At 40.9% G+C, this 17,295-nt stretch overlaps 1 pseudogene; it reads left to right on the top strand.

Annotated features, from left to right (window-relative positions):
• The first annotated feature begins 570 nt into the window (after nucleotides 1-570).
• On the top strand, nucleotides 571-4,885 carry LOC148004799 (uncharacterized; annotated as a pseudogene).
• Nucleotides 4,886-17,295: the final 12,410 nt, after the last annotated feature.

The raw sequence follows: 17,295 nt of genomic DNA, 5'->3' as shown, positions 1-17,295 counted from the left end.
GGCTTCCACTGCACCCCACGTGGAGGCCAGGATAGCTTCTGCCATTACAAGATGGCTCTGGCCTCCGCCGCACCAGCCGACTTCCTTTCAGGAAGTTAACTGTGTGCGCATGTGTAAGAGTGCCTTCGTGCCAGGTCTTTGCCCACTCCGGGGCGTGCCTAATGAGATCATGGGTAAGCGACCAATCAGGTGTGGATGCGCTGCGCTAGGGTGTATATAAGCCGCGCCATGCGGGCGCGCCGGGCTCTCCTTAAGATTGAATAAAAGGTTTTGGCTGCTGCAAGGATTCGTATGTCCCCGCGTGTTTTCTTGCTGGCAAGGTCACGTGTGGGACATTTGGTGCCGAGAACCCGGGATAAAAAATGCCACACCATCGCCAGGCGCTGAGAGGGAGTCCTCCGTCCGTGGAGAGAATCCAGAAGTGGCAGGAATTGAGGTAAGCTCTGAGAGACATGATAATTTCCGAATTGTTTGGTCTTGACCTATCATATCTTTCTCCTTCTGCTGAGGGTGCTGTTGAGGCCTCTATTGCATGGTAGTCTGAGGCTGGGAACGTTAAGAATTTGGCAGATGGTTAAGGATTGTTTAGGTAAAGACATTTTTCGTCCTATAATAGCGGCAGGCCAAGAGGCCCTGGACGAAATTCAGGAAAGCATGTCAGAAACGGAGCGTAGTGAAAGGTTGCAACGAAAAAATGATACTGATCGATCTCAAGCACCAGGCCCCTCTGCGGTCTTACCACCGTCAGAGGTGATAGTACGGGGAAAGGATGCCCCGGGGACAGTGGCCACCTCGGCTACTGAGGGAGGGACCCCTGCAAAAACGGGGACCCCGAATACAAAGGGGACCCTGAATAAAAAAGGGAGCCCCCTGCTAAGATTAAATTAAATAAACAGGGAAAGGAGGAGAAAACCCCGAAAAAAGCCTTGATCCGGTAAAGGAGTTAGAGGTCTTGGGACTTGATAGTTCAGAAACAGACGAGCTTGGCTCCTCTGAGGAAGAGGATTTAGAAGATGAGGCAGCTCGCTATGAAGAAGAAAGATATGGGCCTAGGTGGAGAGCCACTGTGAAGAAACCAAAAGTTATGGACCCTTCGTGGACAAGACTGGTAATTTTGTTTATTTTTTTCTTTGCGTGGGAAGCCAGTACAGCCGTTAGGACAGGTCAGAGGGTCCTTACAGAGCAACAAGAAAGTATGTTGGAGGGAGAAAAGGTCTCTAAAGAAAAAACAAAAAGAAAAGGAGATAAAAGGAACACAGCGTTTTGGGAGAAAAACTTTGTCTTTGTGCTTGTAAAAGGCGTGATTAGGCTCTGGAAGATTTGCAGAGTCATACTGATTAGACTTGATAGAGGCAGACCGCCTGAAAAATTTATTCAGGAGAATCAAACAAAAGGACATCTCAATGCCCATGCACAGCTTGATGGAGTTAATGTAATTTGGTTGTGAGTAAAAATACTCAGGACTGTGTTTAACTTCCATACCATTTGTGAATGTCAGTTGTGCTGCTCAGATATCTCGTAATATATCTCAGTATCTTACAGGAATTGGGTTTCAACACGTTGATGGACTAGTCCAGGAATTGAGACAATCCATCGTCCATATAGACTCCACTCGAGTGGATAGTCACCATGAACACCATCTGTTTTTTTCCCTCTTTATCTATTGTCTGTCCTTGGTGCACCAGGATGTCCCCATGTCTGTCAGTTTATGTCTGTGGTTCTTGCTTCTCGTTGTTTAAATGTTTTATGTTTCATGTTCAAAAGAAAAAATGGTAAAAACTTTATCTGCTGGTTCACACCTTGATTTGGTTTTAACTCATTTCAAAAAGGAACAAATGAATAAAAAACAGTTTCAATCAGGCCTTTAGAGCCCTGCACCTGCAGCCAGGAGTCTAGGTTAGCTGGAGAAGCTGCCCAGAGGCTAAGCGTCTGCACGAGCTGATCTTAAAGGCGCCAGCAGCTTCTCAGCTTCTTTGGTACAAGAGCTGAGAGCTGTTTCTCTTAGAGAAATCCCTGACTTATTATTTGACTCAACAGGTGACAAGGTGCTTCTCTTAAAATCATAGCTAAAAAGGTAAAAATGGTGTTTGGTCTAAATATTAAAGATAAGTGTAGCCACTTCAATTTGTTTCTGATTGGTTTTAAATGTGTAAATATGCTCTACTTGCCTTGGTTATGGACTATTGGCTTTCAAGTTATTGGATATGGTTAAAAAGGTATAATATTGGCAACAGAAAGTTGACATAAAGCTGGTAATTTGGATAGAGTCATTCTAGACAACATGTGGCATGAGCCAACCCAGGGAAACAGATCTAAATTGAGATAATATTTTTATGGAATTTTTATTCTAGAAACCAGGCTTCTAAAAGAATTTAGGACAATGTCTCTTTGTTGAGGTACTAGAGACTATGCCATCGTGCGTTCATATATAGGAATTGGCAGTCAAACTTTGTACTAGTTTGTTGGAGGTCGAGTTTTGCTTTCCAAAGTTGTGGTTTGCCCTGAAGCTATCTGTATTTTAATGCTAATTCCACTGCCCCAAGGACAGCTGCCTAGTCATGTACTCAGAACTCAGGTAACCTTGTGGTTGTGCTCTAGTGTTACAAAGAGAACTTAAAGATTGTGATTAAGGATTGCCAGTGTTACATTGACTAACTCAAACTTATTTTTAATTAAGAAAAAATCAAACAGGTAGAGATTGTTACAAGATTTACGAAGGATTGATGAGGTTTTGGAACTTGTGAGAACATTACAGCCAGTTTACTTACTCCAACTGCCATTTCAAGATAGATTTAGAGGATTGCTAACAGCCTTGTATTAGGTAATTTTGTTGCTTCTTCAATGTAAAAGGTTAGAACCTTAAATCTTTCAGTGTATATGTAAATTTTTACTACAAACCTTTGCTCTCAAAATGAGCTTTTATATTTGGGGAGTAGCTGTTGCACTACTCCAAAAAAAAAAAGAATATTTAAAGCTAATTTTAAGCTTCTAAGGATATGTTAATTGGCTAAGTACCTCACCCTACCAGAGGACTTAGGTCTTTGTTATGCACATTGGAGATAAAGCTTCAGCTGTGTTAATACAGAATTGTAGACTAGAGTCATGAAAATATTTTAAAAAGAAACCTGGTAAAACATATCTTATTCCAAACAACAGTTTATTGATTACTACAAATACTGATATTTGGCCTATTACACATACAAATTCTTCAGGCAAAATTGATAATTTTACTCTTTACATGCTTTTGTACTTCCTGTATATTTGTGCATGCAACCCATAGAAAATGCACTTACTGTATTTATAGGTGGTTCATCTAATGAAAAGGCTACATATATGATTGGATCACTTGTTTATTCTCTTGAGTTTCTGTTGCTTCAACACAGATTATTAATTTCTGTGGTTTAGCCACGGTTTTTAAATCAAACTTTCAATTCACATACTGATAGCCAATGTGTGGCTTGTGGTTTACAATTGATTTCAATTACTTAATGCTTTATTAGAGACAGGTTTTCTACTTAAAATCAATGAGTGATTTCAGTGTGAATGTCTGACAACTCACTGTCCTTTCAGTGCTCTGGCTCAGACAACTAATTTAAACCTTAGGCTCATACACCTAACTTTGAAAATGGTAATAGAGTTGATATGAAAAAAAGAAGACTCCATTTGCTTACTTTAAATTCTCAGCCCCACCCTGCCAGCTCAGGCAGGGATTTCTAGTAAGACTGAAATTGGACACTATTTACAGGATTTGACATTTCTAATTAATGCTTATGTTTAGGTAAATAAAGTTTGTGAGGTGCAAGAGAAATGGCTTAGTGGTTAAGAGCACTAAGTACTGTTCCTTTATAGGACATTTAAGAACTCAAACTGGATTGCCTGGGCTCTTTAGCAAGGGAGAACAATGATACCAGACAGATTATAGGCCTTACATAGGAACAATTAGTCAAAAAATCTCATTCTTTATATATCCAAAACAATAATGCTGGAGACAATAATTTGGTATACAAGTCAATTTATAAATACAAGTGCTCAGTGTCCTCAATTTAATCCTCGAGGACTTACCTTAATAAATAATATCTTTACTATATCTTTATAAATAAAAAGGGGGAGTTATCCCTGTACGCTAAATAATGCTCCTTTTATTTCAATTTTAAAATTTGGATGCCAAAGTTTATGGCACCCTACAACTAGGCATACTTCTGCCTAGGTGAAATAGAGAGATCCACATATTGACATGATCCTGTCCAGATATTTTATATGGGGAAGAGGGAATGTTTGTGTTTTTTCTACAGGATGCTACAAGAGTGTGCCAGCTGCCTGAGTGGTTGCTGAGACTTGCTGATCCTGGTTACATGAAGATTCAGCTCTCATGGTTCGGGTCCCTGGAGTCATTCCTCTGCCCTGAGAGGAAGATAGAAGATTCCCCCTCACCTTTTGTCATCACAGAGATTTTGGCATTGCTGCAGTCAGTGTTACCGCTGCGTGTGTCCCGTCCCACTATGGCCCGCTCTCTGATCCTCTGTGCACTGCTGCTTTCTGGAGAAGACTGGACTCCAGCCGTTGCTGCCCCCCTCATTCCCTGGTGACTCTTGCTGCCTTAACTGGTCATTTTACAGACTGTAGCTTCACAGGAATGCCACCTGCGTAAAGCTGCTATGGACTGGGGAACTCTGCCCTGGTTGTACAGATCTCAGAAATGGTTCCATTGTCTGCTGGTTGTTCCAGAGAAAAATGACTGATCCTGAACTGTCCTGGAAAAGACCTTGACACTTTCGCTGCTATTGTAGCAGCCATTACTGCTGCAGACATTGTGTCTACAGTGTCTGGAGTTATCCTTCCCCAATCTATTGTTAGACAAACACAGTGGGTGAACTTTCTGGAGTAGTTGCTAACAATGGGAAATTCTAAATTCTATTATAGGAGCGGCTTGACTACGGCCTTGGTGGTAACAGCTGAGGTGAACCAGATGAGGTGCCCGCTACTTATCGGGAGTGGCTCTGTTTGGTGCAGCCCTATGCTGTGGATTAGTGTTCATGCTATGGTTGGTTTGCAAACTCAGATCTCAACAGAAACGTGACAAGGCCGTTATCACTCAAGCACTTGTGGCCATTGTACAAGGGGCCTCCCCTGGAATTTGGTTATCTATCTTCAAAAAATTAGTTGGTATCTGAGTTCTCTGCTCTTGCACCCCATGGATCTGTGGATCCATTGCACTGGGATGAGAGAGACTCTCTCTCGGTATCTGAGTTCTCTGCTCTTGCACCCCATGGATCTGTGGATCCATTGCACTGGGATGAGAGAGATTCAATGATCCTTTGATCAGCCCTTCCACATCGCTGAGGTTTCCTCATTGCATGCGATAGGGTGATCAGGACTGTTATAAAATAAATAAATAGGGGGAGATGTAGAGGACCGCTTTAACATTTGCCACCACAAGATGGCACTGGCTTCCACTGAGCCCCACGTGGAAGGCCAGGATAGCTTCCGCCATTACAAGATGGCGCTGGCCTCCGCCGCGCCAGCCGACTTCCTTTCAGGAAGTTAACTGTGTGCGCATGTGTAAGAGTGCCTTCGTGCCAGGTCTTTGCCCACTCCGGGGCGTGCCTAATGAGATCATGGGTAAGCGACCAATCAGGTGTGGATGCGCTGCGCTAGGGTGTATATAAGCCGCGCCATGCGGGCGCGCCGGGCTCTCCTTAAGATTGAATAAAAGGTTTTGGCTGCCGCAAGGATTCGTATGTCCCCGCGTGTTTTCTTGCTGGCGAGGTCGCGTGTGGGACAGTTAGGAAGTTTCATTTATCTGTGGTTTGGTACCAGTTTTCGGTATCATATCCGATGAGTGATTAATGAATACAATGTCATGAATATTTCCTCATGGTTTCTTTTAAGATTCTTACAATTTTAACTCTTACAACTCTGACTGAAAGTTTGAAAGGTTTGGAAGTCTAGAGGTATTTATGGTAATATTAGCTTTAATTTTATAATTTTTAAATTTTATGTTTATGTGTTTGTAGTATTTATGTGTGTGGTTTATATGCTACTGTATACTGGTGTATGTAGTCTTTGCAGAGACTAGAGGAGGACTCAGGATGTCCTTCACTATCACTTTCTGACTCATTTCTTTGAGTCAGGGTCTCCTGATGAACATAGAGTTGGCTTCCTGTCAGCAAATGTCACATATCTATTTTACCCATAAGCTCTGGGGTTGCAGGCTTGTATGTGGTGACTGGGACTCCTAAGGTGGGTTCTGGGACATGGGACGTGTACTCTGTCCTCATGCTCAATATTTCACCTTCCCAGATCCATGACCTTTTTGTTCTTTACCCATCTGTTTAAATATTTACTACCAACTTCCTTTACTTCTAAATGACATTTCCTTTAGTTCCTTTAACTTGTCATAGTATCAGTTTTAGGATCTGTCTGCTGTCTTTGCATGTGCACACAAATATACATTTACTGCCTTGTCCTTTCAAAACTCTTTCAATTATTTTTGGAAGCTGGACATTTTAGACAATGGTACATAGAAATGTTGCATCCCAAGAATCTTTTCTCTAGAACATTTAGTTTTCTATCTTTGCTCATCTTGGTATATACACGTGTATGTACACACACACACACACACACACACACACACACATACACTATTTTATGTATTTTCATTCCAGTTGTGTCACTCTTGGTTCCAACACCCCCCACCACCAACCCATAGCTTCTTATCCCATTCCTTGCCTCCAAGAGGGTGCTCCCTCCCCTACCAGGCCTCCACTTTCTTGGGGCCTCAAGTTTCTCTAGGATTAAGAGCATCTCCCAGTGCTGTCAGACTAGTTAGGCTATATAAACACACATGCCAGAGGCCTCAGCCTGGCCAGAGTATGCTCCTGGTTGGTGACTCAGTCTCTGGAAGCTCCCTGGGGTCTGGGTTAGTTAAGTCTGCTGGTCTTCCTATAGGGTCTTTCTCCCTTCCAGCTTCTTCAGTCTTTCTCCTTATTCAATCTTAGGGGTCCCCATTTTCGGACCAAAGGCTGGGTGTAAGTATCTGTCTTAGCTGCTGGTAAGGCCTCTTAGAGGACAGCTAGGCCAGGCTCCCATCTGCAAGCACATCACACAGCACCAGTAATAGTGCCAGGCCTTGGTTAACCCCCATGAGATAGATTCCAAGTTGGGCCAGTCATTGGATTGCCTGTCCTTTAGTCTCTTTTTTCATTTTTGTCCCTGTAGTTCTTTTAGACAAGAACAATTTTGGGTCAGAAATTTTGACTGTGCTGCCCTGTCTGTTCACTGCATACATCCATATACCTATGGACATTTGATCTTTGACGAAGAAGCCAAAAACATAGAGAGGAAAAAAAGAGAGCATCCTCAATAAATGATGCTGGTCTAACTGGCTGACTGTATATATGTTTTTATTTTAACTGATTTTTCTGAATGAATTTATTGATGTTTCCTCCTCCTGTTTTGGGCAGAATGTCAAATTGTCCTGCAATGTTGTCACTTGTTTTTAAAGTGGGTTTATGTGTGTTTCCTGAGTTAGTATTATGACGAGAAAAGCCACTGACTGACCAAATGGAGTAGCATCTCCTCCCTAGGTGAGATTTTTATCTTTTAGCATGAATTCTTTGGTGGCTAGTTAACTGCTTTCCTGCTTATGGAATCAATAAATTTGATTGTTGTCCAGCCTGGCACTTATAGCTTAGAATTTCTATCTCCATTTGCTCCTCAGAGGGTGTCTCTTTGTGAATTAGTACCATCCTTCATAAACCAGGGGTGACTGGGTTTGGGTGGATTCCCTTTGTCACATTTCTCTCTTCCATTAACCTCTGGTTGCAATTTCTTTTATAGTTACATGGAGCACTGAGCCTCTCTAAGTTATACTTAACTACTCTATTAATTTTCATAAGTTCCTGTGCCACAAATTGCTCCATGTCTGATACATAGCAAATCAAAGCCCTCAGGGAGCAAGGGTTTGCTAGTCCCCAAGGCTTCCTCCAATCCTTACCCGTGCAAACCTCTGAAGAGTAAAGCTCAAGGTAGTGAACTGGTCTTCACCATTGCCTTGCCTGGGTCCTTTCTACAGTGCAATCTTATGAGTTTGAGTTCATGTGACTCCATTTAGAGTCACATGACACCACCATCAGGCTGTACTATCATGTGACACAGATTCACAAGAGCCCAGAATCAAGGAAATGTTACTTTGTATTGTTTCTTTGCTTTTGAACCCATCTAACTTATTTTGACATTCTATAATGACAGGGTTGGTGTGACCTTTGACCCAGCTGCTGAACTCATTACAATAACTCTTCAATACACTTACAGAGATAGGTGGCCATAGACTTCATTGATGCTTTCGTTTCTTCCTTCATGTCAGGGTTTAACATGGAGACATGGCTTTACCATCTCATTATCTAATGGGCACAGCATTATTTTTTTAGTTGTGGAAAAATGATCTTCCAATGTTCAGTGGTTACAAAACATCTCTGCTATAGCAGTGCCTTCTCAGGCAGCTGTTGTAAATGGAAATTTTCTTCATTCTCAGAGCCTGAGCAAATCCTCCACAACCCAGAGCTAGGGTGTGAGGTGGGGGGGCAGATACTAGCTTGAGTGTCACAGCATTTAAAAGGACTTGAGATGGATACACAACAAATGGGAGAGCGAGCCTGTAGAGACCATATCCAGAGGTAGGCAAGGGCCCTAGTTGAGGGATGGGGCCACCCACCCATTTCAAAAATATTAACCCTGAATTGCTCCTGTCTAAAGAAAATATGGGGACAAAGAATGGAGCAGAGACTGAAGGAAAGGCCATCCAGAGACTGCCCCACTTGGGAATCCATCCCATATGCAGCCAGACACTATTGCCGATGCCAAAAAGTGCTTGCTGACAGGAGCCTGATATAGCTGTCTCCTGAGAGGCTTTGCCAGAGCCTTACCAATACAGATGCGGATGGTTGCAGCTAACCATCAGACTGAACACAGGGACCCCAATGGAGGAGGTAAGGGAAGGACTGAAGGAGCTGATCCCATAGGAAGAAGAAAGTATCAACCAACCAGACACCCAGAGCTCCCAGGCACTAAACCACCCACCTAAGAGTGCACATGGAGGGATCCATGGCTCCAGCCACATCCAGCGAGGATGGTCTTATCTGGCATCAGTGGGAGGGGAGGTCCTTGGTCCTGTGAAGGCTTGATACTCCAGTATAGGGGAATGCTAGTGAGGTGAAGTAGGTAGGGGAGAGCTGTCATAAAAGCAGGGTGGAGGGGGAAGGGGTAAGGGGGTTTGCAGATGGGAAACTGAGGAGGAGGATACATTTGAAACATAAATAAATAAAATAGCTATTAAAATTTTTTTAAAAAGAAAATACCCTTTCTTCCAGGACCGCAATATTTCAGAATCTCTACTTATCTATCAGCCTCTTGAGAGTCCATGTCTCTTGGAAGTCCAAGAGCCTTATCATACAAAGAACAGAAACTGATAAAGAAACAAAAGGGAAGATGTAGTCCTCCCGTTTGGCAATCTTCCTGTACCTCTCATGCTTTGATCCTCAAATACAAAAAAAAAAAGAGAATCTCTTTCCTATTCTTAGGATCTATTTTTCTGCATCAACATCAAAAGAAGTATCTTAGAACATATAGATATGGGGCTCACCTCTTTTTGTCCCATAGTGTCTGCATTTTAATCGCTAATATTTTTTTAACAGTTCTTGAAATGATCTGTTGGGATATAACGTTTAAAACACTGAATCTAATATACACCAAACAGTTATGAAACTTTTAGCCTATTTTATTCTTGTTGTCTTTTTCTGGGACAGTTGAGAACATTTTTTTTTAATGTAGAAATTAGATCCAATGCAACTTTTAGTTTCTTTAGTTAGTTTTATATTTCACAAATACTTGTTTTATTTTTGTTTAAACTAAGATCTTTTTTATCATGAATAATCGTGCTCTTTGTAATTCCTGGTTTCAGTAAATTTCCACTAATTCTTTTCCCAATGATAGCCTTTCTTTTTTATGACAAACATAATTACCATCTAGAGTTGGCATTTTTTCATAACAGTGCATATGCATATTAATGTGATTACATAAATATCAACTCAGACTGCTTTTTCTTTTGCCAATCTAGCCTAAGTTTCAGAAGAAATGGCAAATCTTTTAATCAAAACCGGTGCTCAGCTTTTAGGAGGCTAGCTTCATTACGGTTTTGAAGTTCCTTTTCATTTCTCTCTCACCTCAATATTTGGCAAGTAGCTTTAGAGAAATTCAAATTTCTTTGATTAATTTATATTTGCATATTGGTTAGAGAATTAGTTTCCTACCATAAACCAGAATTCTGAATGGCTAGACCTTGACTGTTATAATTAGTTTCCATAAGGGAAACAAATTTAAAAGAGTAGATTTACATATTCATTTAAATTAAGGATAGATTTATTTACCACAAAATAAGCATACATCAAGCAAACGGGACCAAAGGACAACTGTTGTGTTTTTACTTCACAGATAACATATATCGTGACAGTAACCCTTGCCAGTTCTCAAATATGAAGGCAAACTTATTAGAGAGTAGGCTAGAGTTAAGATGGACTCTGTTCCATAACTTGAAACTAAAGGAAGATTTTTGGAAGCTTACCCTACAGGGTGATTGGTGGAAGGATTGACTAAAACTGTTAGGAGTATGAGCCCAAAGTACAACCAACTCCTGCGATATGAGGGTACTTTTGTAAGTGATTCACAAAGACAGTAACACATGCAACCTTTCAAAATAACTTTCATTTTGTGTGCGTGTGTATTTTGCCTGCCTGCATGCTTGTCTGTTACCTGCCTTCAGCACTTCCAGAAGCAGGGAGAGAGTGTTAAATCTCCTGAGACTGAAGTTGTCAGAAACTAAGTGATTTCTGGGATTTGAAATCAGATCCTCTTGAGAGCAGCCAGTGCTCTTAACCATTGAGCTATCATTCTAGCCCCAGCACATGTAAGCTTAAAGCTTAGAAAGGTGGATAAGTTGGAAAGAAACTTTAAATGCTTCTCACTGCTATAATGACCAAGAAAGTACATAGAAAGAGAAGTGTCCCACAAAGGTTAGGGATATGGTAGGGTATTGGTAGAGTGGAGTGATTGGAACACTACCTCAGCCACAAAACCTTTGATCTACAGTTTGTCCTGTCTTCTGAGTGTTCAGAGACAGGAACCTGGCAGAATCATCATCAAAGAGACCAGAGAGACTTCATCCAGCAGGCGATGGGAACAGATGCACAATGTCACTGCCAAAGATTAGGAGGAGCTTCTAGAGCCCAGCAGAGGAGAGGGGGTTGGGGGAGGAAGGATTTGAGTAACCAGAAGGGTCAGGGACACATTACAAGAACACAGCCTATAGAAGCAACTAGGACTCATGGGGACTCGAAAAGCTCAGGCAGCCTGTGGGGTCTAACCTAGGTTCTCTGCATGTGTATTGTAGTTGAGAGGCTTGATGTTCTTGTAGGAATCCTAAGAGTCAGAGTGAAGGCTGTTCCTTACTCTCTTGTCTACCTGAGGAGCCCATTTTCTCCTACTGGGTTGCCTTGTGCAGGCTTGCTGTGATGATGATATGTTCACGGTCTTATTGTAGCTTGTTATGCAGGGTTTGCTTGATGCCCCTTGGAGGCCTGCTCTTTTCTGAGGTTGGAGGCATGGATCTGAGAAGGAGGGAAAGTGGTAGGGAGAGGTTGGGGGAGAGGGACATGAAACTTTAAAGCTGGAGATATAATATATGAGAGAAGAATAAAAACCTTTTTAGTTTGAGCAAGCCCTAAAAATGTTCTTAGGAATGCACTTTTTAATGTAACATTTCATGCTTCTATAGCACTCTAGACTTACATCTAGCATTCAGTCTGTGATTTAAATGGAAATGAAGTATCTATAATATCTCTTTCTGCTCTTAAGATTATAAACTAACATTGGTTATGGAAGTTTCTTATTATTTTCTCTTCTAAGGATATAATTCAGGATGCATCATATGATGGATCATAAGTACACATCACATTGGAGTGGATATTAGAGGAATTTTCTCTTACAGTCTTGGCCATTTGATAGCTTTCACTGGCAAGGATGAAGGTGCCTTAATTGGCACATTCTGGCAGGTGACATCATAATGGGAGGGTGTGTGTGTGTGTGTGTGTGTGTGTGTGTGTGTGAGAGAGAGAGAGAGAGAGAGACAGAGACAGAGACAGAGACAGAGACAGAGACAGAGAGGACAGAGAGACAGAGAGAGAGACAGAGACAGAGACAGAGAGAGACAGAGAGGACAGAGAGACAGAGAAAGTGCTAAAGAGAGAAGCCAGAGATCAGACCAGCACTGTCATGGAGACGGACTGCATTTCTCAGAGAGCTATTTTAATCAATACTATGCCACCTTCTGCTAGGCCCATCTATTCAGTATCTCACCATCTCTTAGTATCCTCACGCTGGAACCAAGATTTTTGCATGTGGATTCCTAGAAGACAAATCCTAACCACACAATAAACAGCAGAAATAATGACTGATTTCCATGGAAAAATAATGTTGTAAATCTGAGATTTTATGAAAGCCTGTAAAAAGGAGTATCAAAATGACATTTAAAATGGAGAGAAAATGAAAAAAACAAAAGAAAAACAAATAGTAAGAAACAAACGGAAAAACTGGTGGAATACGGAAAATACCATGATCTAAAGAACTGAATCAAGCATAACCTCAAATCCTCAAATCATATCTCTCTCTCTCTCTCTCTCTCTCTCTCTCTCTCTCTCTCTCTCTCTCTCTCTCTGTCTGTCTTTCTCTGTCGATAGTACTATATGGTCTCATTGAATTTTGATGCATAATCTCATGACTTCTTACAAAGAACAGAAAATCATTACAGCTGAAAGGAATTTTAACTTCTATTCCCTCTCTACCTTCGCAATGCTCATAGTTAAATATAATTTAGAAATCTTGTTCTATTTAAATCTGAGATTATAAAAGGTATCACCCCTCCCCTGGGACTTTCATTACAAAGAACAGACTCACAGTCAAACATTAGGTAAAGTTTATGGAACCTTGTGATAAAAGGAGAGAGAAGATTGTAATGTCCAGAGGAGTCAAGGACATCCCAAGAAAACCCACAGAATCAACTAACTTTGGCTCATATTGACATATAGACACTGAACTGACAACCAAGGAACCTGCATGGGATTGGTCTAGGTCCTCTGTGCACATGTAACAGCTGTGTAGCTTGGTCTTTGTATCTGACACCAAACAGTGAGATCAGGGCTGTCTCTGACTCTTTTGCCTGCCTTTGGGATGCTTTCCTCTTACAAGCTACCCTGTCTAGTTTAATAGGAAGGGAGGTGCCTAGTCTCTTTTTCATGTATTTACATTTCAAATGTTTTTCCCCTTTCTGGTTCCCCCCTCTCCCATACCCCTTCCCACTGTTTCTATGAGGATGGTCCCCCTCCCACCCACCCATTCCCACCTAACCACCCTGGCATTCCCCTACACTGGGGAATTGAGCCTTCATAGGACCAAAGGCTTCTCCTCCTATTGATTCCAGACAATGCCATTCACTGCTACATATGCAGCTGGAGCTATGGGTCCATCCATGTGTACTCTTTGGTTGGTGGTTTAGTCCCTGGATACTCTGGGTGTGTGTGTCTGATTGGTTGGTATTGTTCTTCCTATGGGGTTGAAAACCCCTTCAGCATCTTCAGTCTTTCTCTAACTCCTCCACTTGGGTCCCCATGCTCAGTCTGATGGTTAGTTGCAAGCATCCTCACCTGTACCAGTGAGGTTCTGGCAGAACCTCTCAGGAGATAGCTATATCAGACTCCTGTCAGCAAGCACTTCTTGGCATCAGCAATAGTGTCTGAGTTCGGTGGCTGCATATGGAATGGATTCCCAGTAGGACAGTCTCTGGATGGCCTTTCCTTTAGTCTCTCCTCCACCGTTTGTCCCTGTTATTTCCTTTAGACAGGAACAACTCTGGGTTAAAATTTTAAGAAGGGTGGGTGGCTAAAATGCCCAACAAAGGGGAGGGAGAACCTATAGAGGCCTAGCCTTACTGAAACTTGAAATTCCAGGTTGGTAAATATGCAAGGCAGGCCTTCCCTTTTCTAAAGAAAAATGGAGGAGTGGATTGGAGGAAAGAGTAGAAAGAGGAGGGACTATGAAGAGAAGAAGGAAGAGAACTGCCACCAGGATGTAAAATTGTGTGTGTGTGTGTGTGTGTGTGTGTGTGTGTGTGTGTGCATATTTAAAGAGTTAACAATGTAAATGTCTGAAGACTTCCACACAGACCATCTCAATAATATTTCAGACAGCAAGAATGATTATGGCTGGTCCTGACCATAATCAATGGCTTCCCATTGCTCCTATTAAAACACAGTAGAGCTTTCATTGGTACATATTTCCATATGGTATTCACATTTTTTATCAGTGAATATTAAGACTGGATATGTGATTAGTTGTTCAATATTTGCTGTACTAGAATGCAGTGTTCCATATAGACCAGCATCCTGATGTCTTTTCTTGTTGCTGTCCCCAGAAACCAGCACAATGAAGACTTAGTCCATTTGTTGAATGAATGAATGGGTGGATGAATGAATGAATGGCTGCCCTTTAAACATCAGTTTCCAGGGATGTGGTAGATAGCATTCTCACCATAAAGATATTGAACTAATGTCTTTGGAATATTTCTACACAGTGTGGAAAATGTCAAAAGTATTAAGAAAAGTACTGAAAGTCACAACCTAAGTCCAGATGAGCTTCCCAAGCAAACCCAGAAGCTTGGGGATGACTTGTTTGGCTTCTATTATAAACACATGGTTGGCTGCATACATAGTTCTTTAGTCTGTCCTGGGAGACTTCTAACATATATTTCTTCAGGTTCTGTCAGTGCACAGGATTTTCCAGGCTTTCTCATGTACCTCTGAGTACTTCAGGTCTGGAAACTTCTTTATGGGAACATTGTGGCTGTCTCTCAGCAAGTCTGGTGATAAGATAACTTTGGATCTCACCCTCTATTTCTAAGTTTCTTGACATTTATCTGTTCTCTGTTGGTGCTTTCAAGCCCTGTTGTCTTTCGTGGATGCCTGCTAATCATCTCTGATAGCATCACCCTGACAGCCACAGCTGTGCACGACCTTATCTGCTTCACTTCTCCCACCATCCTGTCTCCAGTCACTGAGTGGTTTTAGAAACCATGTGTTCCAAATTGGTAGGAAGTGTAGTCAAAGTCTATGAAATATGAATGCTATAACTGATTTCTCCTTGTTTACATATTTTTTCTCCACATAATTCTAAACATCCTTTCTAGATCTGTCCAGTGATTCTCTGCTGCTTACAAAGTGTATATGTGACAAGATCCCAAGTATGTTTTATAATAGCTTTTCTAGAGACAAAGATGAGAAAAAATGAAAATTTCAATTTATTATAGTTGCTTAGGGACATGTATGCTTTTGATACTTAACTTCATTATGTCAATTACTGCTATTTTAAAGGGTTACATATTTGCATCTTTAAAAATTATTTGCAAAAGAGACAACTGTTGACAGAAAGAATGATTTAAGCAATTTAAATGCAGACATGCAAATAGTCATAGTTGCATTTATTAAAGAACTGCTTTCAAATTCCATTTTTTTCTGCACTTGGCAAATATTTTGTGTAATTTTGTAGCATTCTTTCCAGGTAGGTATTACTGATTTCTTTTTCAGATCAGGGACATTCAGGTATATAATTCTCATGACAGGGCCTTACAATACACGTTCTCTGAGGTGATTTGTCTTTTCTGAGTGGTAGGACACACCATCCATTTCTCTTCTCTCTGAAGTAAAAGAATATTGACCTCCCTGTGCTTGCCCACATAGAGAATAAGAATCACACATTTTATCCTTTTAGTATTTCAGAAAAGAGAAGAAGAAATTGAATTTTTGGACCATTATTTATCACACTAATTAGCACAGAATTCTTCACATTCCCTTAGCTTGCTTCAAAAGGAGGCTTTGGTCATGACTCAGATTGCAGCTGGGTTTGTTATCTGAGCTGCTGCCTTTGTGAAGTAAACATGGCCTTATGTTTATGTTTAAATCGGCATTGCACCTGTGAAATATGATTGGCACTCCACCCATGTCTCATTTATACACATCATCTAAAAAAGGCTCATCACATTGGTACCTAAAAGAAACTCTCAAATATGCATCGGATTTAGTTCTTCCATTTTTCTCATTGATCTCAGAACATTACAAACTCTTAGGACAAGCTCCAGAATTTGTGTCTCATTGGGTTTCCCCAAAATTAACAACCTACTCTTCCTCTTCAAAGCTCTTAGAGTGTTTTATCTGTTTCCAGATATGTTGATGTATCTGCCTCTGATGTTGTCTACTCTGCCAGCTTCCTTATCTTCATATCAGAAGCCACTGTGACGGATGGATCTGTGTCTTAACTTTCATGTGTATTGGAGAATAAGAAATAGCAATTCTCTTTGCTAGTTAAAGCTAGCTATAATTTACATAGTTATATATCAGTGTCTAGAATACAGTTGATTGTAAGCTGTTAGTAATTAGCTTGATGACTCTGGACTGTTTCCCTAGAAAATGTCTTATCTAAGATCTTTTATTCCCCTTTAAAGATACCTATCTTCTGGGGCACAATATCCTCACATATTTGAGTGTTAGGTTCCTGAAGGGAAACTATAGAAATTACCTTACTAGAGTAGTTCTGCCAGTAGAGACATGCTACTCTTGATCTTCTTTAAAATTCATGTTATGTCATAGACACCATCACATATACCAAACAATGAAAAGACCCAAACATATGTAAATATGGACACAGATGGCAAGACACAGAAATGCAAGAACTTAGATAACATTTACAACCCAATAAATAGTTTATATAAGAAATTTTATGACCACTTCAGTTATTCAGGCAATTCATTTCTTCAGTAATTCATAAAATGTATTTATGCAAAAAGAACCTCAAAGGGCTCATTGTCAGGAAAGATGAAGAAAATGTAGACTTTGTCCAAGGCTCCTTTTAACTAGAAGGGTGTGTGGCACAGTTTGACACAGTAAATCCAGTTTCCAGTAATAAGTCCAGAATCTCAGCTGAGCTATCTTTATCAATGCCAAGTTGGCTTGAGGGTGACTGACTTACTATCTCTTTCAAATTGCAGACATGTCACGAATAACGAAAGTTTCTAAAACCACAGCAGTGTCTACAATCCTGTCCCTGTCTCACGATCTTTGGTATTTGAATCATCAGTTTCCATGAGTTAAAAATTGCAAGATGGCAGGGAATCTTGGAAGGTCTCTATGGGTACCAACG

Source organism: Rattus norvegicus, chromosome 7, assembly GCF_021556685.1.
Source record: "Rattus norvegicus strain SHRSP/BbbUtx chromosome 7, alternate assembly SHRSP_T2T, whole genome shotgun sequence".
NCBI classification, from domain to species: Eukaryota; Metazoa; Chordata; class Mammalia; order Rodentia; family Muridae; genus Rattus; species Rattus norvegicus.
This window is presented reverse-complemented; position numbering and strand designations above follow the sequence as displayed.